At 40.3% G+C, this 23363-nt stretch overlaps 1 protein-coding gene across 1 annotated transcript in view; it reads right to left on the minus strand.

The window, feature by feature from the left end:
• The window catches only part of spoon (spoonbill), a 357164-nt gene extending 345770 nt beyond the window's left edge, over nucleotides 1-11394 (minus strand). Inside the window, exon 1 of the mRNA XM_067142006.2 lies at nucleotides 11235-11394. The gene's annotated coding sequence lies outside the window, so the exon portion shown is untranslated. The remainder of the gene's footprint in view (nucleotides 1-11234) is intronic.
• Nucleotides 11395-23363: the final 11969 nt, after the last annotated feature.

Here is a 23363-nt window from a genome sequence, read left to right on the forward strand (position 1 = left end):
TAAAATCATATTACCAGTAAAATGTCAGATGATGGCCAACACGCTCAGTTCTGCTGTGTTTAGTATCCTTTTCATTATTCTAAAAGCAAATTTGTTTTCTTCTGATGTAAGAAGATATGTTTATAATTGGAGAGGAAAACTGCTTAGGCATTACCACCAAATTTCTCAGTTTTTCTTTAATATGATATGCATATGATTACTGTATCATTTGTAGTTATTGTGTAATAAATTAATAAAAGTGTTGCCATACTTTAGGGATTCACTGCATTTTTCACCCTCTTTAAGATGACCGCCTTTTTCCAACTGACAACCACTAATTTTAGACAACCATCTTTGGCTCACAACCCCAAGTTCCAATCCACTCAAAGAACATCAATTCTATTTTCTCAGAAATATGAGAAACTGTGTGTACAAGTACACAGTGGTGACAATAGTTTTTAGTGCGCCACCCAGTAATTCCATTCATTCATCCTAAACGGTACAAGTACTTTCACCCCCTCGTCTACCGTATACAGGCTCAAGGCCACTACAAAACATTTCTACTGTAAGCAGCTGCTTTGTGTTAAATGCTTAGCTTTAGGCCATTGACCACCGATTATGAGTAACCTGCTCTTCACTTGTAAGATTGAGGGAGTGGTTAATAAGCTGCTGTACTTTGTGTTAAAATCTTAAGAAATGACTAGTGACTGTTGTATCTTCAAAGTGAGAACAAGTTGTCATGCCAAAGAGAAAAAGGACAATTACAATATGACTTGGTAAATCAATTCAACTGCGGGAAATGGCAAATTAAAAACATAGTTGCAAATTGTTACCGTTACTTCAAGGAGTGGGAGAAAAACGCAAATAAAGACAAAGAAAAGACAACGGCAAACATATGAAACTATAAAAGATACTGTGTTCGAGTTGTTCAACCGCACTCGTGCCAGTGAATTTCAATAATGGAATATACGAGGAAGGAGAATTCCCGAGGTACTGTTCCTTGAAATGTACTGAAGATAACGTCTGAATTAAATAGTAAATCAAGTTCTAAATACTGTTCCACACTGTTCATTGAAGTACTGTACAGTAGTGTACTTCTAATTATGCGCAATGATTGTGCTTACAGTAAGACCATCATAATCAATTACAACATATTGCTATGTGCAATGTAATGTAGGTGGTGGTGCTGGTGGTGGTGATGACGACCGCACCTCTAAAAGCCCAATGTTGGGGATATTTTTAAACCTGGTCGGCTTCAATGAATGAATCAATCAGTCACCACTGATCTGCATTTAGTCACCCAGCTGGCAAACTTCCTATCTGTTGTTTACCTAGTCTTTTCTTAAATAATTGCAAAGAATCTGGAAATTTATTGAACACCTCCCTTGGTAAATTATTAAAATCCCTAACTCCTCTTCCTATAAACAAATATTTACCCCAATTTGTCTTCTTGAACTCAAAATTTATCTCCATATTGTGATCTTTCCTACTTTTAAAAACACCACTCAAACTTATTTGTCCACTAATGTCATTCCACACTATCTTTCCACTGACAGTTCGGAACATACCACTTACAAGTTATAAGAATCACTGTGAAGACCGCATTGAAAGTAATTTATTTAAAATAGTATAAAATTTTTTTTTTTTGATTAACCCAAAGAAGATGTTTCCTTATATTAACACCTAGGTAGTTACAGTGATCTACATAAGGAACTTTCACCCCATCAACGCAGTAATTAAAACTGAGAGGACTTTTCCTATTAGTGAAACTCACAACCTGACTTTTAAATCAGTTTATCATACCATTGTCTACTGTCCATCTCACAAAATTGTTGAGGTCTTTTTTGCAATTGCTTACAATCTTGTAACTTATTTATTACTTGAAGGAGTCTCACGGTACACATGATTCGTCTGGTACAAGCCGAAGTCTTTCTCAAAGATCTTAGTTTATCTTCAATAACTTTAAATGTTGGTGTTTAAAATGTCCAGGGCCTGGTACAATCGATTACCTGTGATTCCACAGCTCCAAATTTCCCTACCATTAATGTTAACTAATATACGTAAGTGGGAAGTGGGTTCAGCAACCGTTGACCCAGAGTACATTTCTGGAAAATTCCACAAACCATCCGATGCACTGCAGGCCAAGTACAGATTCGGGTTGACCACCTGCACTACGTCTCTCTGTGAATGCTAGTAAGTAATTGCCGTTCACATAACATAATCGAACAGTACAGTACAACCTACCTATCGGTAAATGTCTTGCCAAGTTCATAATGATACACATTGAGTGACAATGCCCAACATGCGGTTGGAAGAACGAGTAGCCTGCGTACGACATTTCTTCACTGACATTTGGTTGGAAAAGAACCAATTTTACAATACAGTGCAGTACTAATGATGCCATATACTGTTATCTCCATACCAATCAACTCATTCCCACTACCACAATACTTAGTTCCAGCTCTCCTTCTGCTCTTAAATTCGTTTTACATGATTTTTTTCCACAACCTGCACCTACTGTATATGCACATACTGCAGAGAGATTACTTTCTGCTAGAGATAAAGTTTGATACAATTCACAATATTCTGATAATGCCTTATACTTTCATTTCATAAGCATCTATTATGCTGATAGTGCAGATTGGAAAAAGTGGAGGATGAGGCACAAAACAAGGTTGATCCCGCATTTTGATGGAAACAACATCAGGCTTTGTAATTTACAACATGAAAAGTAAACTATTATTACTGCAGGGAATTCTACAAGTTTGCTTAGCATGCAGTCTGTACACAGCCAGCTCCAGACAGGATATTATGCTGGAAATAACCTGCAAGTGCATTCCCAATGTTGAAGATATTCTGCTTGCAGACACAGCAGCAAGAGTGTGGTTTTCAAAAAAGTGTGAATCATTGCGTTTTGGTCAGTTAGCTTTGGGTACTGTATTTGCCTATATAATGGACACAGTGATAGTACGTTAACTGAATAGAATCTATGGAAGATGAAGTAGAACAACTCTGCATGATTAGTAGCTTCATACTGAAATTGTTTCCCAAAAGAACCATTAAAAATAAAAATGAAATTAACAAAGGCAGGCCTTATCCACAGATCCTAAAAATGACTAAACTATAAATAAAGATAAGAATGGTCAGTATTTAAGACACAAACTTCAAAGAATCATAGCATGAACAATCACACTGATTAACTGGATGTAATGTATTAAATAAATCGATCTGTTGGCCTTCTTTACCACTTTCCACTGATGATGGAGTATGGTCCAAACGTTTGACAACCTGCATTCCTTGTAATAACAATGTTATTCATTTTACATCCCGCTAACTACTTTTACGGTTTTTGGAGACGTTGAGGTGCCAACATTTTGTCCCGCAGCAGTTTTTTAATGTGCCAGTAAATCTAATGACACAAGGCTGACATATTTGAGCACTTTCAAATATCACTGGACTGAGTCAGGAACAAACCTGCCAACTTGAGCTCAGAAGGCCAGCGCTCTACTAACTGAGCTACCCAGCCCAGCTGAATTCTTTGTCTGTGGCTATTAACTTAAAAGACCTGAGAAATATTTAAGCTATGTGAACAATTTTTTCAAAATGAATAATTTTTTGAGGAGCAGGGATTGATCAGCACCTTGAAATCACAATGAATGAACAGGAAATCACACTAGAAAATGTCGATACCTGTGGTTCCTACTGGACAAACAGTTAACTCTTAGGCCACATTTCAATAAACTAATGCTTAAATCAGATAAACTTCTTCAGGCCATTGCTACTGCATGCAGGCCGTCATGGGTAATAAGGTCAGGTACTCTGCATTATATACTACACAACCCTTGTTCCACTAATACTGTATTGGGCTTTATCGTTTCATTCTACACTTGAAAAGCAGTGGGCTAAGGAAAAACTTCTGCTGATTCAGAGAGGAATCGTCCTTCGAATTTCTTGTGCCCATCGCACAATATCTACACAAGCAGCCCTTGTCATCGCTGGAACAGAACCCCTGTTCTTTACTGCCATCAGAACGGCCTAACTCACGTTAATGAAGAAAAACATAACATCACCATCAATACTTGAAACCACACTGGAGAAGACTGTCACTTCCTGAAATCTGGTCATCCTAGTAACTTCAAGGCTTATGTTTGCAATAGCTGCTCACTCAACCATGACTACTATATCTACACAGACAGCTCTTGCACACCTAATAACACTGAATCTGACAAAGTGGGATCCGCATTCGTCGTCTACGAGAATAACAGGGAAGTGTTTTCAGCCCAATACAAATTTTCATCCCGCTGCTCAGTATTCCAAGCCGAGCTATGGGCCATCAAGTCTGCTGTGGAGTGGTGTGAACACAACAGTAGTAGCGCTCGGGTACTAAGCGACTCACAGACTGCATTGAACACAATCAACGCCAAATACAATGTCGATCCAGCTGCTACTATAAGATCTAGAGTACAGCAGTGCCCCCACATCTGTCTTTCCTGGATCCGAGGACACACCGGTTCTCCTGAAAATGAAAAGGCAGACATTCTCGCAAAAGCAGCCTCCTCATCCAATACAGAAATCACCTAGACTACAACAAATCAACCCCAAACTATGCAAAAGCCCCAATCAAAATACATCTAATAAGACAGTGGAACAACCTCTGGATATCAGGTACAAAAGGGTCTGCCAGAAGAGAATTTTTTTCTCCGACATACATAGCCGACTCCAGTGCAAAACATTAGTGCCCGAATTCATTCTCACTCGGTTTCTCTCTGGTCCTGGAAAGTTTAAGTTCTACTATGAACGCTTCAAAATTAACATTGCAGGCAATTACTTGTGCTTTTGTGGATCTTCACAAACGGTGGACCATTTACTGTTCAACTGTGCCATGTTTGGAAGGACAAGATTCGAACTTGAGTGTCACCTAAACAATTGTAATGTGGAACTTTCAAAACCATTATACCATCTGTTCAGGAAATGCTGCTGCTACAAACAGTACCTTAAGTTCATTCACCACATCAATAATTTAGCTTCCTAATTTTGTGTCAAGGGCAAATAATTTAAAAACTGATTAAAATTATAATCCTAACATACTCATGTGCGATAGGATTCAAACTGTCAGGATATTTAATAAATAAATAATGAACAACTGACTACTGATCAAATGAACACTAAACAAGAGATTTTTTTTTTTTTTTTCTGTCTGCTAGGGGCTTTACGTTGCACCGACACAGATAGGTCTTATGGCGACGATGGGATAGGAAAGGCCTAGGAGTTGGAAGGAAGCGGCCGTGGCCTTAATTAAGGTACAGCCCCAGCATTTGCCTGGTGTGAAAATGGGAAACCACGGAAAACCATCTTCAGGGCTGCCGATAGTGGGATTCGAACCTACTATCTCCCGGATGCAAGCTCACAGCCGCGCGCCTCTACGCGCACGGCCAACTCGCCCGTTGTTTTTTTTTTTTTTTTTAAGTCTCATTGGTGCCATACATTTCCTTGCCAATGAAGAATTGCCTTATATACTCATGATAAGTTGAATACTTTGCTCAATAGAAAATATGTCTGAATATAGAACTGTTGAAGCTAATAAGTCACTAGGGTCCTCTTCTGGACAGTCACTTGAAGGAAAAAATGGTTTTCAGGGGTACTTTTACAGCTGCCCAAAATGGCCATATTTCAGCTTTTAGCCCTTAGTAATAAATAAAGCAAGAAGTTGAACAAGCTGACTTAATAGCAATTATTTTGGACGAAACAACTGATATAACTAATATTTTTCAACTTCCAACAAATCTGCATTTCGATTATCAGAATGGGGACGTTTAAGAAAGGTTTCTTCATTTCACTGATATCAGCAGTGATCTCTATGCCACCATGCTAATAGAACATGTAACAAATCTGATAAGTGAATATACGTGCAGCAAAATATTAATTGTTGCACAAAAATATAACTCTACCATTGTACAGGCTGATTAATGGTTTAACCCTCCAAGTGCTATCGTCTCGCTACAAGACGATTCGGATCCCAGCTCAAGTGCTATCATCTCTCAGCGAGACGATTCGTAAAATCGGTATAACAATCGATTTGATGAATATTCTCGCTGTGACATGAAATTCTCTATCTGGTAGGCAGTGCAAGTTGGTCTTTGGCTGGGAAAGGAAAGCAGTAAGCAGCAATCTTGTCAGCTGTGAACTGGTCTTTGTTTACGTCTACACAAACTGTCCAGTTGCTTCGAGCGTTTGAAGATTATTGTTTGCTAGCCAATTTGTAATAATTGTGTGCCTGATTTACTCTTTTTTAATTGGTTTAGTTTAGTGATTATTATAATATAAACATGAGTGAACTAAGTGGTTCAAGTGCAAATAGAAAACCATTGGAGGAGCTTGGGAGTGAAGAAAGTGAAGACGACATTGGTAATGTAGAAGATTTTCCTGATGATTTATCATTAGACAACTTTTCTTCTGGAAGTGGGGAAGAATATGACCCTAATTTAGATACGCATGACTATAGTGATGTGGACAATCCAAATGTGCCAACCCTACCAGGCACATCTAGACCTAATGACCCACCACAACAGACTCTCCGAGTCTTTTTACCTGCGACTTTTTTTATTATTCATTGGAGTTTCTATTATTATATATCATTGTGCTTGTAATGAAATTTGGCATATTTTGTATATCTTAGAATTTAATTTCAGATAATGTAGTGCTTGTGACCAATCTCAAAAATTGGAATATCTTTCGATTAAAATAAATGACTAATCATCCATTATACTTTTACTGGATATTTGTAAGCAAAACATCCTACTATTATCTTATTCTCTAATTCTTCCTGAACAAATTGATATAGGGCCTATAACATGCCATATGTACTTACAAATTTGTATTTATTATAATTATTTTTAATGTATCTGCACACTGCCTTAAGAATGCTCAACACTTACGAGTGAAACGATTAGCACTTGGAGGGTTAAACACAAAGGTTCATAAATTTATCCATGCATTAATTTTGTTTATTATTACAGCCATATGTTGAACCTAATTATCCAACGATCAGTCTAAAATACCATTCATTGTCACATCCTTTGCAAACACACTCTGTTCTTATAGTATTTTTCTTGAAGTCTTCTGAAAGAATGTCAGCTCTACAAGATTTCAGTAACACCTACAAAATTATGCACACAAAGCACAGACTACAGAACACCATAAAAGAATGGCACGATAATTTTTTTCACGTAAGTGAACGAATCATATCCATGAAATTTTATTCTAATTTTTGTCCTAAATGGAAGATAATAAGTGCTTTTATGCAAATCAAGAGTATAATTAGCAGTAAATTAGCAAATGTGATTATTAGTAGAGAAATATATACATACTTTGACTGGGCGAATTGGCTGTGCGGTAAAGGGCATGCGGCTGTGAGCTTGCATCTGGGGGATAGTGGATTTGAATCCCACTGTCGGCAGCCCTGAAGATGGTTTTACGTGGTTTCCCATTTTCACACCAGGCAAATGCTGGGGTTGTACCTTAATTAAGACACCGGCCACTTCCTTCAACTCCTACGCCTTTCCTATCCCATCGTCGCCATAAGATCTATCAGCGTCAGTGTGGCGTAAAGCCCCTAGCAAAAAAAACAAAAAAAAAACAAAACAAAAACACCTACATACTTTGCTATATTACGACTATGAAATATCCTACGCCACAGCGTTTCAATATGTCTTTCGTTCATGTAACACTTTTGTGTGTGAAGTCTTTGCTCACTTAACTTCTTTGCTTTGCTTGCTTGGTGTTACTTGGTGGGGCAAGTTGTTGACTTGTGCCCATAACTCATTACTTAATATAATTATTGGTCCAGGGATCATGCTATTTTTCTTTCGACAAAAATAATTTTTGTGTTACGATATACTTTTCACCTCCATTTTCCCCTTTGAACTGCCCGCACTAGTCATGATGGACAAGGATAGTGAGAATTCACAGAAATAGCACTTCTGTTCGTCAGTGCTATCCCTGGACCTCAGGAAGGAAGGAAAAAAAAAAAAAAAAATTCCACGATGAAGCGGAATGCCACAGAAGAGTCTTGTGTCTACAGCAAAATAGTCGCTGAAGGTACGTATGTAAATTTCTCTAGTAAGAATGGTATTTATTAATTTACTGCTAATTTTACAGTTGATTTACATAAAAGCAATTATTATCCTTCATTTAGGACAAAAATTACAATGAAATTTCATGGATACGATTCGTTTACGTAACCATTTTCTTCTTTACTACATACTGAGTTAATCACTCTGCAGAATGGGATAATGACACTAAGATGAAAACCTGTGTTCCTTTTTTATAATTCCTGAAGGAGTCAAGAACCTTGTTCCAGCTGATTATTATTTAGAGGAAATATTTTATTTACATGCTGCAGAATTTTAAAAAATGGAAACCGCACACCATGGAAAAATAAGGTCGACAAAGTTATGGTACACCTACAATAAATGCGAAAATCATCTTTTGAGAAATGCTCCGATGAAATGGTTGAAGTAAAAAAATATGACAAAGAAAATATTAATCCCAGAAACAACACACAGCACAGCCTGCTGCATGCCAATAGCTTATCAAATACTGGAAAATATCCCGGTTCATTTGAGAAGAATCCAGGAGAGAATTAGAATTCTTTTGCCTCTTCGACCATGAATGATATGAGAAGCACAATAAATAGTATCCAAATAATGGACTTAAACTATCAAAAGAGTATATGGTTCCACTTTTATTTATGTTTTTTATTTCAGTTGAAATCATATTTTTACATATTGTTCTCCAGATTGACCAGTATTGGATTTAATTCAATTCATGAATAACATTCCAAAAACCAATAACATCTTAGCTTCTTCGAAGGATTTACTATAAACTCAGGCAGGGGCGCGTAGTGGTTTGTGAATGGAGCTTAAAGACAACTTAACCACACGGTTGTGTAAACAAAACATCTTGTGTGTTTATTTAGAGTTGGGTGAAATCTACAAAGAGGCTGAATTAGTTGCAACTATCCCAATTACAACTATCACAGCTAAAAGGACATTTTATCTACATTTAAAGAAGTAAAAACATATCATCTGTAAGTTCAAGGGCAAGCAAGACCTACATCTCTAGCACCGCTGTCCAATGAAAGGTACTTAAAAAGGCTGGCCAATGTTTTAGAATGCAGTTTCTAAAAATGTTTGTGAGAAGGAGAGAGTTGGAATTTACATACAAGTGAACAAATATTAGATTTAAATTACCGTAATTTGTATCACTACTGCTTTCTTTTACAATAATCACTACAATAACATTGCTGAAGATGCAAGTTCCTTTTTTCACATCTTAGTTTCTGAGCCTTGGACATCAGTTGAGTAGCCTAGCTTAATCTGCAGTTCAATGATTTTGGATAAAAGTTATAAGCTTAGCTGGTGAAGATTTAAAAGAGTTATAAGCAGAAGTGAAGGGAATACAAGTCGACATCTGGAAGGAGGAGAGTAACCTGGTCAAAAGATGTTCACAAAGGGCTTAAAAATGGGTCGTGCAAACTAGAAATCAAAAGTTCACCAAGGAAGTGTAAGATTGCTTCTTCCACATGCACCGTCATTCAGGTAGATATGATAACAGTAAGTTTTAGGGTCAAAACAAACTCATGCTAAGGATCCTCAAAAAAAGCCCAAACAAACAAGATAATAATTATAATTTTGTGTGGCTATTTCTAGCCAAGTGCAGCCTTTGTAAAGGCAGACCCTCCGATGAGGGTGGGCGGCATCTGCCATGTGTAAGTACTGCGTGTTATTGTGGTGGAGGACAGTGTTATGTGTGGTGTGTGAGATGCAGGGATGTTGGGGAAAGCACAAAAACCCAGCCCACTGGAATTAACCAATAAAGGTTAAAATCCCCGACCCGGCCGGGAATCGAACCCGGGACCCTCTGAACCGAAGGCCAGTACGCTGACCATTCAGCCAACGAGTCGGACAAACAAACAAGATGGAATCATGTAACAAAATGTCTCATTGTCATTGGGAAGAGCAACATGGGAGTGATCCCTCAAGTATCATTATTCCTGTACTCCTTAGCTGTCAGCTGTCTCTGTTAAGAAGTCTGCTTCTAGAAGGATGAACTGTACTGTATTCCATTCTAAACTGTTATGATGCAATTACTTACTCTGCAAGGGCACCCATACCTGGGGGCAAGATGCCCCCCCCCCCAGCTCTCAGGGAAAGGCAAAAATCTAGCGTAATCAGGGGTTTTCAAGAAAATGATTTAAAAGTCAGTATTACGTAGAAGCGGTAGTACCATCCCCCACCAACAGGCACGGGATACCGTGGGTTATTCTACTGCAGAATACAAGTCGCCATTTATCTTCCAAAATATGAAAAATACTACGTACCCCCAGGTCTGCCCCCCCCCCTCCCCCACTACAAACAGTCACATGGGCGCCCATGTTACTTTGTCTAGTATTTTACAAGAAAAGGCATCATGTAAAACCATTCCAAGTTAAGGGAATGTCAAACATTATTATTAGATAAGCAATATAGGCTATATAAGGAATTCAAATGCCATTATAACATTCTGCCCTGCAGTTACTCAAAGGCACAGTTGAAGCAGGACTCCTATTCAAGAAATGTTGTATAGTCCATGATTGATGTCATTTATTTATACTATAAACATTATATAGGTCAATCACCAGGCGTAATGCAACGGAAAAGCAATACACTTGAGTTGGAAGAGGGGATAATAATATTAATAACTGCTGCTGCTACTGTCTAACGTCCATTGTAATGTTTAAAAATGTTGATTTATATAGACGCACTATTGTGAAATGTCTTTCCCCACCGTGCTTCAATGAGCATAATAAGACCTGTTTAAGGCTGGTAGAGGTAAATATCGACCACACGGAGTTGCGGCGTTTTAAAATATAATCAATAGATGTACGTCGTGAAATCATATGGCAATGAAAACACAATTCTGAACACTAGATATATACAAAACCACAGGAAAAAAAAGTCTCCTTAGGAAAAAAAACCGTCTCCCTCCAGCAGCGTAACATAGAAACGAAAACAGCTTCTGCAAAAACCCTTACCCCAGCAAGGAAACAGTAGATATACTATTCCCAATGATCAGCCTTTCCAAAAACACCATGTTCTAAAGTTGATGTACGTTAAGGCCGTGGCAGGAATGCAAACAATACAATGGATGCTCTTCAGAAAACGACAGATCTCAAGAAATCCACAAATTTAAGCAATATATATTACCATACTTACCACATAAAAGAAGAGCAACTGGCTCTTCACAGAAGTTAAGTAACAATCTACCGTCTCTCCTTCTAAATCGAACGTCACCAGTACTTCACCGAAACATCCCACGTGCTCGTTATGTTATTGTCCAAAACAACAACTAATATGGCGGCGTCAACAGCAAGCACCAATGAATGCCGATGGAGATTCCTTTTTTTATTTATTATTATTATGTATACAAGGCGCCATGACAAGCAACAAACACGGCCGACTGGATCCCTCGCTGCGCTCGTTGACAATCGCTTGTGAAGCCCAGCATAAAGCAGTAATTGGAAAGATTCACCGTTATGCCGCTGGAGCGCTGGCCTACTGCCCACTGACAGGAAGCTGTATACCGCAAACTGCCGCATTTCCAGTTTTATTTATATGGTTTTGCTGCCGTAAATGTTGGCGATGTGTTCGCAATGAGGTGCTTGTTGGCTTGATATTGAGATCGGATAGTTATGTGCTAGTGAGTTTTTTTATTGTGTAGTGTGATGATTATATTATTTAAACTGTGTTTACAAATCTTGGAATATCTGACATTCTTGTGCACCTTTCCGTACTTCGAGCAGAAATTTTATGGAAACAAGAACAAAGTGATTTCTCTGTGTTAGGAAATATTCGAATATATATTGCTGTGTGCCTTTTTTGTATTCCGAACAGGAAAAAAAGAGCAAAGGGAAACTATCATTTCACGAATTTTCTGTAGATCAGGACAAAACTACGGAGTGGCTAAAAGCAGGTAGCACTCTCATCTTAGTTTCCCGTTTCTACGCATTTCGGGTATTTACCTTCGTTTTTCTTTCTTTCTTTCTTTCTTTCTTTCTTTCTTTCTTTCTTTCTCTGTTTACCCCTCCAGGGTTGGCTTTTATCTCGGACTCAGTGAGGGATCCCACCTCTACCACCTCATGGGCAGTGTCCTGGAGTGTGAGACTGCGGGTCGGGGAATACAACGGGGTAGGATGACCAGTACCTCGCCCAGGCGGCCGCAACTTCTATGCTGAACAAGGGCCTTGTGTAAGGGATGGTAAGATTGGAAGGCATAGACAAGGAAGAGGGAAGGAAGCAGCAGTGGCCTTAAGTTAGTAACCATCCCGGCATTTGCTGGGAGAAGTGGGAAACTATGGAAAACCACTTCGAGGATATCTGAGGTGGGAATCGATAACCTCCTCTACACATTTGACTTCCCAAGGCTGAGTGGACTCCGTTCCAGCCTTCGTACCACATTTGAATTTTCATGGCAGCGCCAGGAATCGAACCCGCGCCTCCGGGAGTGGCAGCTAATCACGCTAATCAGGTATACCCATGAATTTTCTTTCATAGAATAATCCTTTAGGCGGTGTGGTATTTGCCATATGACAGCAACACAACACATTTTTATCCAAGATAATCTGAACTTTAACATTTAAACATTGACAAGTAAGAATCACTACTGCAATGACGGTAAGGCCAACGTATGAAGTGTTGTTACCTGAGGAATGGGGCCGGTGACCTAGATGTTAGGCCCTTTTAGACAACAAGCATCATCGAGGAGAGAACAGTTTACAATTTATTTACTTAAAATAATTTTCTCTCACTGAATTTTTATTTAAATTATTCTTCCTCCTCTTTTTTCGTTATGTGTTTTACGTCGCACCGACACAGATAGGTCTTATGACGCCGGTGGAATAGGAAAGGGCTAGCAGTGGGAAGGAACTGGCCGTGGCCTTAATTAAGGTACAGCCTGATGTGAAAATAGGAAACCACGGAAAACCATCTCCAGGGCTGCCGACAGTGGGGTTCGAACCAACTATCTCCCGGGTGCAAGCTCACAGCTCACACCTCACACCTGCACGCCGCGTGGCGAACTTGTTCCACCCTACTGCATTGCAAGTAAAAATGATTGTCTGAATTTAGCACGGCCAACTTTCCTGGTATTTTATATTCTAGTGAAAGGTATGAATGAAATGTAATCAGAAACTATATATATTGAAATTAAAATTTAAACATGTTTGAGGCAGAATATTTGTGTTATGCATACAACGAATATAGAAAATGTAAGACTTTTATGTTTCGTCCAGCCCTCTTCCTGAGCGCAGCGCTTGAAGAATTTTAAAACTCTAATTGAACAATGACTCTTAATCTCAGTATTAACACCAGGAGACAAAAGTATTGTGGTAACTTCTGCTATGTATCTAAATGCCATGATAATAAAAACGATTGCTATTACTCCTCACAATTAAGGAACTTCAGTTGGACCACTCTATCCTCCGCAGTTTCATTTTACGGCGTTATTTTGGCACATATCAATGAAAGCAGGCTTTAGGATTAATCATTTTAAGAATATTAGTCAATGTAACATACCATTTTATTCCCTAAATTAAGATACATCGGCAATCAGAGTCAATATCAGAACATCAGCTGGACTATATCATCTCCCAGCAGTTTCATTTCACGACATCATTTTGGCAAATATCAACGAAAGTAACCTTTAGGATTAATCATTTTAACAGTATTAACCTAAGTAACATTCTCCATAACTCTAAATTACGATAAATCGGCAATCAAAGTCAATATGTTTTCCAAAAAGAAGTATGCATTTCTACCGCAAATAGGTCGGCCGCCAGCGCCACGTGTCGAGCTGTGTAACTACTCCCATTACAGTGCCGGTAAGGAGCTAGCTAGAGCGACTCATCAAGTCGACCGTGCAACAAAAATCTTAATTCCAAATCTGGCCACTAATTGTGCTGTAGTCGTAATAGCCTATCTAGTTTGCTTGTAGCGTATGCCAATGAGTATAAGAATATCGAAATATAATTAAAGCGTTAGAAAACAATCCGAGCTATGAGCTGGATTAAAACATTTTAGCTAAAAATACATTTTATGTGGTCGTGAAAATGTTGTTGGAAGGACCTCTTAACACAATCAGATGCAGGGTTCTAAATCGCGGGGGCGGAGGGCGAAGGGAGGATTCCCCCCACCCCCGATGATTTTATCCCTAAGGTCCCCCCCCCCCACTAAAATTGCCCAGGCGGGGACTTTCATTATAAAATGAGGAAAATGTAACACAGATATTACTGAAATCAATGTATTTTACTGTGCATATATTCATAAAAACATCAACAATAATACACATAAGATAGAAATAATAGGATGACTGCCAGACCTTGAGCATTAAAACAACCCAGCGGTGGTAACTCCGCACATGCAGCCTATGTTTCATATTTCATTCTGGCAAGTCCACCTGAAACCCGGGAATAATTTTCCATTGAACATAATTCTTTTTTATAACAACAGAATTCAAACAACATTTTAAATTTACATTTTAAGGGGGAGGGGTAATTTACTTAATTATATGCCCCTATATACTGTTTGAATAAACACTAGTAGTTAAGCCCTACGATCCTTCTCCCCCCCCCCCACCACACCATTTTTTTCCGATTTCACACCCTGGTCAGATGCTACCTCCAAGTAATCAAATAGCACAACGTCCTCAGTAACTACAAGCTGTGAGGCTGTGAGAATTGGTAACTGTGTAGTATGGAATGTAAACACGGTTGGGCCATGTGCTAAAGTTTTGTTTTAAATTGTAGTGTAGGCTACTTGATTCAGGTAAGTACTAAAATCAAATTATGTCCCTTACTTCATCTTTTTGTAAAATTATTAATGGTGTAATAAGACCTGCTTAAGGCTGGTAGAGGTAAATATTTCTCATCTGTTATTTCCTATGTAACCTTTTGTCTGGAAGTTATAGTTGGGCCCACGAGAGTTGAAGTCTGACGTTTAGCGCCACCGGCGAGAAAATATTGACTAACGCTGCTTGAAAACGGTCTGTTGCTATGGCAACGATAACAGAGATGCCACATTTAAGATTGCTAACGCCACATGGGTTGGCTTTCTTCTCAGTCGCTTTTGTGATGTTATTCAGAGTACTACTGTGTTAGCTGTGTTAGTTGTTGCTGGCTTATGTAATAATTTAAGTGTTTGTTTCCTGAATGTTATTTTCGCTATTGGTTGTACAGTTACATTCTCAATTCAACATGCGCATATGTTGAGGTTATTGTCAGTTTAGTGAACATGAAATCTCATATTTATCGGCAATAACGTGCTCTGTCTTAAATGCCGGGATAATTAGCACGAACTTAGGAACAGGGCAAAGTTTATTGAATTGCATTACGCCAACATAGTTGATTAAATATTAATTCTGTATGAAAGAGTGATAAACCGCAGTTAGAGGTAACTATGGCAACGCAGCGTACTTCGTAGTTACTGCTTTCGCCTATGAAATGTCAGACTTCAACTCTCGTGGGCCCAAGTGTATTTTCGCCGATTTATGTGTTAAATATAACATATTTCAGATACCAATAAAGTACTGGGGTAGGCATCATCTCTGAGTTTCGGCATTTTCCGGGCAACAATCACTCGTTCAGAAATTATCCAGATGTATTCAATGATAACCCCGGAGAGATCCGAGATTTTAGATACCACCTGGATGTTAAGGATACCTCCGCATACAAGAAACGACCCTATCCCATACCAGACACATACAGAGCAGAGGCAAGAGCGCTCATCAAACAGATGGAACAATTGAGCATTATACGCTTCTAGTTTAAAGAAATGCTTCGAAAGAAGGGCATAAAGAAAATCCTGATCGAATCTTCTTTGTCCTGAGAGGGGGGAACATTTACAGGAACCACCGCTACTAAAGAGCAAATTCGAAGTATGAGAGTTAATCTTCGCGCGAGGTAAAGTATAGGCAATCCCGCCTATCTCGACTCACGTACGCAGCAGTGACGTGGCCGCTTCGGGCCGGCCTTGCTCGAGCGAGCATGATCATATATGGTCATATTCCGATCCATCTGTCTATTTGGAGTAAAGATACAATTAGTTTTACACAGCCAAGGTTGAGGCCATAATAACAGCTGCAAACTATCAAATTCTTTAGCATATCTACCAAGTACTTTAGGAGTCACAGAGGTGGATAATATCAACGTTTCCAGATGCTTCATCGGCTCCAAGTATAAAAGCACGGCGATGTAGGCCCGCCCCTCCCCTGCGGGGAGGGGAATGAAATATTTCCCTAGGACCTAGGTTACAGGGAGACAGTAATAATTCACCGCCTCTACAATACGGGTGACGGCTGGAAGTCTAAATGTGCGGTAGACCGTAGCTATACCCAGCAGGGACTCGGTATTTCGGTGAGACGACACTCTGACTCTCTAGTGCTCGGTTGCAGTGGAACGTAGTATTTTCCTTCAAGTGCTGTATTAGGACTTGTGTTTCCTTTACAATCAGTGGCGTTCCAAAGGAACATATAATTTCTCCACGTGTTGTAAATTTTCCAAGTGTTATACTGTATCTGTGTTGTCATGACGGATTGTGGGAACATAGAGTATTTCCGAGTGCCACATTTGAACTTGTGTTTTCGAAACAAACTGTGGGGACATAGAATATTAACGCCATATTTGAAATCGAGTTTTCTTCTCGTGAAGTTCCGAGAGAACATAGAATTTTTCACTGCCACATTTAAACTTATAGTTTATATTTCGTAATAATTATTCACAGACATTGTTAAACATTCTTCAAGTGCAGTTAAACTTTAATAATAATTATTTATAGACAGTGTTGAACAGTCGTCGAATGCACGTAATTTCAATAATTATTCACAGACAGTATAGAACAGGGCCATCCAAACAGCGCTCCCCGAGCGCTAGCGCTCGGACCGCGCTCTAAGCCAGTGCTCCGAGCCCTTTGGGGGAAGGTAGTTTCAGTAGTGGTGGGAGGAGCTGGGCTGACTGAGCGAGCGGTCTGTCCGCCGCGCCGAAGCGAGCAGCCGAACCATCAGCCGCTAGTCTACTTCAATGCACTTTGTTGACAGCGTGTAAGTAAATCAGTTTCGCAGTTGTCGTGATTGAACATCATACAAAAAAGGAGTGGTGAATCAGCAGCCTGTAAAGCTGAAGAGAAAATTTCATTTTTCTGTACCGCTTATCAAGAGCATGTCAATTGTTTAGAGTGCCACCGAGATTTAATGTGTTTAAGAAAAAACAATTCCTAACAGCACTACAGTGCCAACCACAGGGATGATTACGATGATTTGACATACGCCAGTCGCCAATCGAAGTTGGAAGAATTGAAAGAAAATTTCCATCAGCACTATTCTGTAATTATTATTGTTTTAATTTTAAAATGCTTGTTTGCAAACGGGAATAAAGAAAATGATCGAATTATCTGAAGAACACTAAAATTTTGACTCTCCGTATTTTTGTCTGACAGGAGATAGAGGAGAGTGAGGTTGGTTGACCCATTTTACGAGCAAGCTACAAATGTTCGCCGCGAAATGCCAAAGCTGGGAAACCCTTCACGAAGGGAATGTAATCAAGGAGTGCCTAATGGACGCGGCGGCATGTATTTGTCCTATGGAGCTAGTTGAGAAATTTGACAAAATCTCTCTTTCTCCTCAAACTGCGGCTCGCAGAATAGACGATATGGCCGTTGATATGGAACAGCAATTAATGGAGGAGGCAGCAAATTTTGTATCATTTTCCAACGTCCTCGACGAATCTACCGACATTGCGGAAACAGCTCTCGTTACTTTCATTCGAGGGGTGGATGACGATCTTCGGGTCACCGACGATTTCCTAGACTTGGTAGCTCTCAAAGACACCACTACCGGTTTCAATACACTGACTGACAGAGCAAATGCAACACCAAGAAGGAGTGGTTCGAAAGGGATGAAAGTTGGGGAAAAAACAGAGACGGCACGGACGAATAATTGATGTTTATTTCAAACCGATATGCAGGTTACACAATGCGCACGGCATCGACTCAGTAGGATGTAGGACCACCGCGAGCGGCGATGCACGCAGAAACACGTCGAGGTACAGAGTCAATAAGAGTGCGGATGGTGTCCTGAGGGATGGTTCTCCATTCTCTGTCAACCATTTGCCACAGTTGGTCGTCCGTACGAGGCTGGGGCAGAGTTTGCAAACGGCGTCCAATGAGATCCCACACGTGTTCGATTGGTGAGAGATCCGGAGAGTACGCTGGCCACGGAAGCATCTGTACACCTCGTAGAGCCTGTTGGGAGATGCGAGCAGTGTGTGGGCGGGCATTATCCTGCTGAAACAGAGCATTGGGCAGCCCCTGAAGGTACGGGAGTGCCACCGGCCGCAGCACATGCTGCACGTAGCGGTGGGCATTTAACGTGCCTTGAATACGCACTAGAGGTGACGTGGAATCACACGCAATAGCGCCCCAAACCATGATCCCGCGTTGTCTAGCGGTAGGGCGCTCCACAGTTACTGCCGGATTTGACCTTTCTCCACGCCGACGCCACACTCGTCTGCGGTGACTATCACTGACAGAACAGAAGCGTGACTCATCGGAGAACACGACGTTACGTTCTGCCATTCCCTCATCCAAGTCGCTCTAGCCCGGCACCATGCCAGGCGTGCACGTCTATGCTGTGGAGTCAATGGTAGTCTTCTGAGCGGACGCCGGGTGTGCAGGCCTCCTTCAACCAATCGACGGGAAATTGTTCTGGTCGATATTGGAACAGCCAGGGTGTCTTGCACATGCTGAAGAATGGCGGTTGACGTGGCGTGCGGGGCTGCCACCGCTTGGCGGCGGATGCGCCGATCCTCGCGTGCTGACGTCACTCGGGCTGCGCCTGGACCCCTCGCACGTGCCACATGTCCCTGCGCCAATCATCTTCGCCACAGGCGCTGCACCGTGGACACATCCCTATGGGTATCGGCTGCGATTTGACGAAGCGACCAACCTGCCCTTCTCAGCCCGATCACCATACCCCTCGTAAAGTCGTCTGTCTGCTGGAAATGCCTCCGTTGACGGCGGCCTAGCATTCTTAGCTATACACGTGTCCTGTGGCACACGACAACACGTTCTACGATGACTGTCGGCTGAGAAATCACGGTACGAAGTGGGCCATTCGCAAACGCCGTGTCCCATTTATCGTTCGCTACGTGCGCAGCACAGCGGCGCATTTCACATCATGAGCATACCTCAGTGACGTCAGTCTACCCTGCAATTGGCATAAAGTTCTGACCACTCCTTCTTGGTGTTGCATTTGCTCTGTCAGTCAGTGTATTTTCCAAGCTGTGGAGGGTGTTTTTGAGTTAACGGGATTAAAATGGGAGCGGTTGACGAGTGTAACGACGGATGGAGCTCTTGCTGTACGTGGTCTACGCATGGGGTTCCTCAGCTATGTAAAATTAAAAATGGCTGAGAGCGGTAGTACCCTAATGGCGGCGATCCATTGCTTGATACACCAGGAGGAAATCTGTGCAAAAGTCGCCAAGCTTAAAGACGTAATGGGAACAGTTGTGCGAATGGTAAAATTTTTGCGCTCCCATGGAGTTCTTGGATGAAATCTAAGCGGAGTATCCGGAAATCCCGTCCGACGCAGAAGTAAGATGGCTGAGCAAGGCGAAGGTGCTTCATCGTCTTTCTTGCTTGCGGAACACAACAGATACCTTTTGTGACATGAAAAGGTGGCCCGAATTCCTTTTGCGTGATCCTAAGTGGGTGGCGGACTTGGCATTTTTAAGTGACATTACTGCCCATCTGAATACTTTGAATACTTCGCTTCAGGGCGAAAAACACTGTATCTGAGATTTGGTGGAAAAAATTCAAGCGTTCAAAAGAAAAGTGACTTTTTGTGGGAAAACCAGTTACGTACAAGGAACACAGCACATTTTCCATTGCTTGAAACAGTGAAAGAATGTGTCGACTTTGATGAGTACTTGCAGGTAAATCGCCAATCACGACAAGAGTTTGAAAAGAGATTTTCAGAATTATCAGAACTCGAAGCGGTGTTAGATAGATTTGTTCGACAATTTTCTCTTAGTGCAGGCAATGCTCTGCAGCTATTTCAATCAGGGTTGATCGAACTAAAGTACAATGTTAGTTTTAAAGACTGCTCTCTAATGTCACGAAGTTTAGAAGAATTTTACAGAGGCTTTCCGCAAAAAGGATACTCCCTTTTGTATAAACATGCATGAAAAGTTCTGTCAATGTTCGGCTCAACGTACATTTGTGAGCGTTTCTTTTCGGTTCTTAAGCTTACCAAAAGTAAACATCCTGCAACGTGAGCGATAGAAACTTGCGCAATTGTTTAAGAATAGCTGTGTCCAGAAATATGGTACCCAATTTATTTGGAGAAGATTGTTTGCGCGAAAACTAAAAGCTCGTAAAAACGACTGAGCAGAAGTCACTCAAGTTCTGTACTATCTGTTCATATTGGTAAAATTTTGCTGAATTTTCCTCTCAGATATTTTCAAATTTCAGTTTTGAATAAATCACATCATTCTTTACTTAACACTTGATTTCGTTTCCTGCATATTTCATACATCGGAGCACCTTTCGATTTGTAGCTGAGGTATATTTGTTATGGCAAAACTGCCCTATCAATATGATGTCAACAAACCCACAAAAGCCATCGGCCGCACGACTGTACGTACGTAACTGGTCAGCGCGGTCCGAACATTGTCTGTCTGTCTCAGGTCTCCTCGCTGCCACACTGTAGTGGTGGTAGGCAAGGTCAGTCTAGGAAGGTCTGGTCACGTTACCACAATCCTTTGCGGTGGCGGCCATATTGAGTCTTAAATATCGTTGTTATGTGGGCGTGCCCGATGTGCTGATATGAGTTATTATTTGTATTTTGAAGGAAAATGGGATACTGTGCCGCATCAAATTGTCAAAGTAAGGCAACTGACGGAATTAGAGTGTTTCGCTTCCCGAGAAAGGAGAGTTCAGTTGGTACAAAACTGTAGGCATAGACATGCACAATCGATTCTGGTGGTAGTGGTGGTAATTATTGTTTTAGGAGGAAGTACAACTAGGCAACCATTCTCTATTAACACTAATCAGATAGAGAAACGTGAAGGATCCAACGCTTCGAAATGAAGATAAACAATAATAGATAGATTAAGATTTTTACGATCTGATGGCTGATTATGAGCTAATATCAATAGGCCGAAACTAGTACCATGATTAAAACAAATCGAAGTACTAATTTTGTAATGTATTAAGTGGATTACCTCATTTGTCTACAATAATTAAAAGAGTAGCATTAGACATTTTTCCGAATTTTGGGCTGGGAAAACTTGGGAGAAAGGAGACGAGCTGCTCAACTAAGTGGTACGTTCCGACCTGTCAGTGAAGGGATGGCCTGGAATGACAATAGTAGACGAACGAGTTTGAGTGGTGTTTTTAAAAGTAGGAATGATCACAATATGAAGATAAAGCTGGAATTCAAGAGGAGAAATTGGGTTAAATATTTTTTATAGGAAGAGCAGTTAGAATTTCCAAATTCTTTGCAATTATTTAAGAAAAGAGTAGGTAAAAACAGATAGGGAATCTGTGACCTGGGCGACTGCCCTAAATGCAGATCAGTGGAGATTGATTGATTGATTGATTGATTGATTGATTGATTGATTGATTGATTGATTGATTGATTGATTGATTGATTGATTGATTGATTGATTGATTGATTGATTGATAACAAGGGTTAACCAAGGGAGGTCGGATAGGATAGATGAAAGTGAGGAGCTTACAGAATTAGGGGGAAGCAATGTTAGGACTCAGCTAATAGCCCTGTGGTCGCCAACCCATGCTGACAAGTTAGGAGCTCCTGAGACCACTTTCAGTCGCCTCTTATGACAGGTAGGGGATACCTTGGGTGTTATTTTACTGCCCAAACCCACAGGGGAGATCTATTCCGGGTTGTGATCACGAGGCCCTTAGCTGAGTCTTGACGTTGCTTGCACTTACTTGTGTCAGAAAAAATCCCATCCAACCTCCCCTGGTCAGCACTTGTTCTTTTCCGACAGCGTCGGCATTAGCGCATTCGAGGCCTAGGAAGTTTTTCATATCCACGCACATTGTGGCCTTCATCTCTCTTTGGCCGATACCTTCATTTTTCGAAATGTTGGACCTCTTCCATTTGTTTTCTTCTGACTAGTGTTAATAGAGGTTGGTTGTCCAGTTGTACTTCCTCTTAAAACAATAATCACCACCACCACTTTATACTATATAGCTGCATGGGTTATTAATAAACTCCTTAAGCGTAGCTAAAAATCAGTCTTATTGCATATGCGCAGAGTATTTTTGCCTTTGAACCCAAAGAAATTACCACATGAATGGATAACAACAGTCACGATACGTAATTTAATGCTCTCAACTCAAGAGGCATTCAGTGTTTGTCAACATACTGAGGTAACCTTTTAGAAACGCAGTATCGGTAATTACTTCATTAATAAAGAAATCGCTGAAGGTAATTTACTACAACTGACTTTTAATACTTTAAGTACAGTATGGTACTTCAAGTTCAGTATTTCATGTACCGGTAATCATAAATATGACACAGGTACTGTACAGATTTGTATGTTTCTGTCAATAAGATTACGTATTTGACAAGTGATATTAATAAGAAACACAGTAAGACCAAGTTGTAAGGAAGTAATAGAGTCTTGTTTCAAAAAAAAATCAGGCTCTGTTAATAATTATCTTCCTATTCAAATAGCTGCGAATGTATTCATGTCATTTAAGTGTTATACAGTTATATATACATGAACAGTTGATGCCCAATTAAATTCTATATGAAAAATAGTTGGTATTTTGTTTTTATTACAATTTACCGTACCGAAAATCCCTAACTTCGAATACACTTGACTTTGGTTACGCTTTCTTAAAGACCCAATATGGCGGCTCCATAAGTAGCATTCTTGACTTGACCTCCCTAGACAGACTTTGGTGGTAGGGGATGGAGCGTTAGTCTGACTGCCCAGTGCTCCCCGAGCGTGGGCGCGCTCTCGGAGCGCAACGACTGGATGGCCCTGGTGTAGAACATTCTTCGAGTGCCATTAAATTGTTTAATTTATAACAAACATGCTAATACATCCTGAACTTGCACGAACTGTAAATATTACGTTCAGAGTTATGTTCAAACATAAAAATGACGAAGCCAGTCAGTTAGGAACAGTGATAATACAAATTAGCGGCTTAATTGAATATTTCAGACTGTCGTGCCAATATCAGCGGATTTACGTCGCGAACTTGACATTTTAAATTTAAACATAATTTTCCCAAGTATCAATTCGGCTGACATGCAAC

This window comes from Anabrus simplex, chromosome 2, assembly GCF_040414725.1.
Source record: "Anabrus simplex isolate iqAnaSimp1 chromosome 2, ASM4041472v1, whole genome shotgun sequence".
NCBI lineage: Eukaryota > Metazoa > Arthropoda > Insecta > Orthoptera > Tettigoniidae > Anabrus > Anabrus simplex.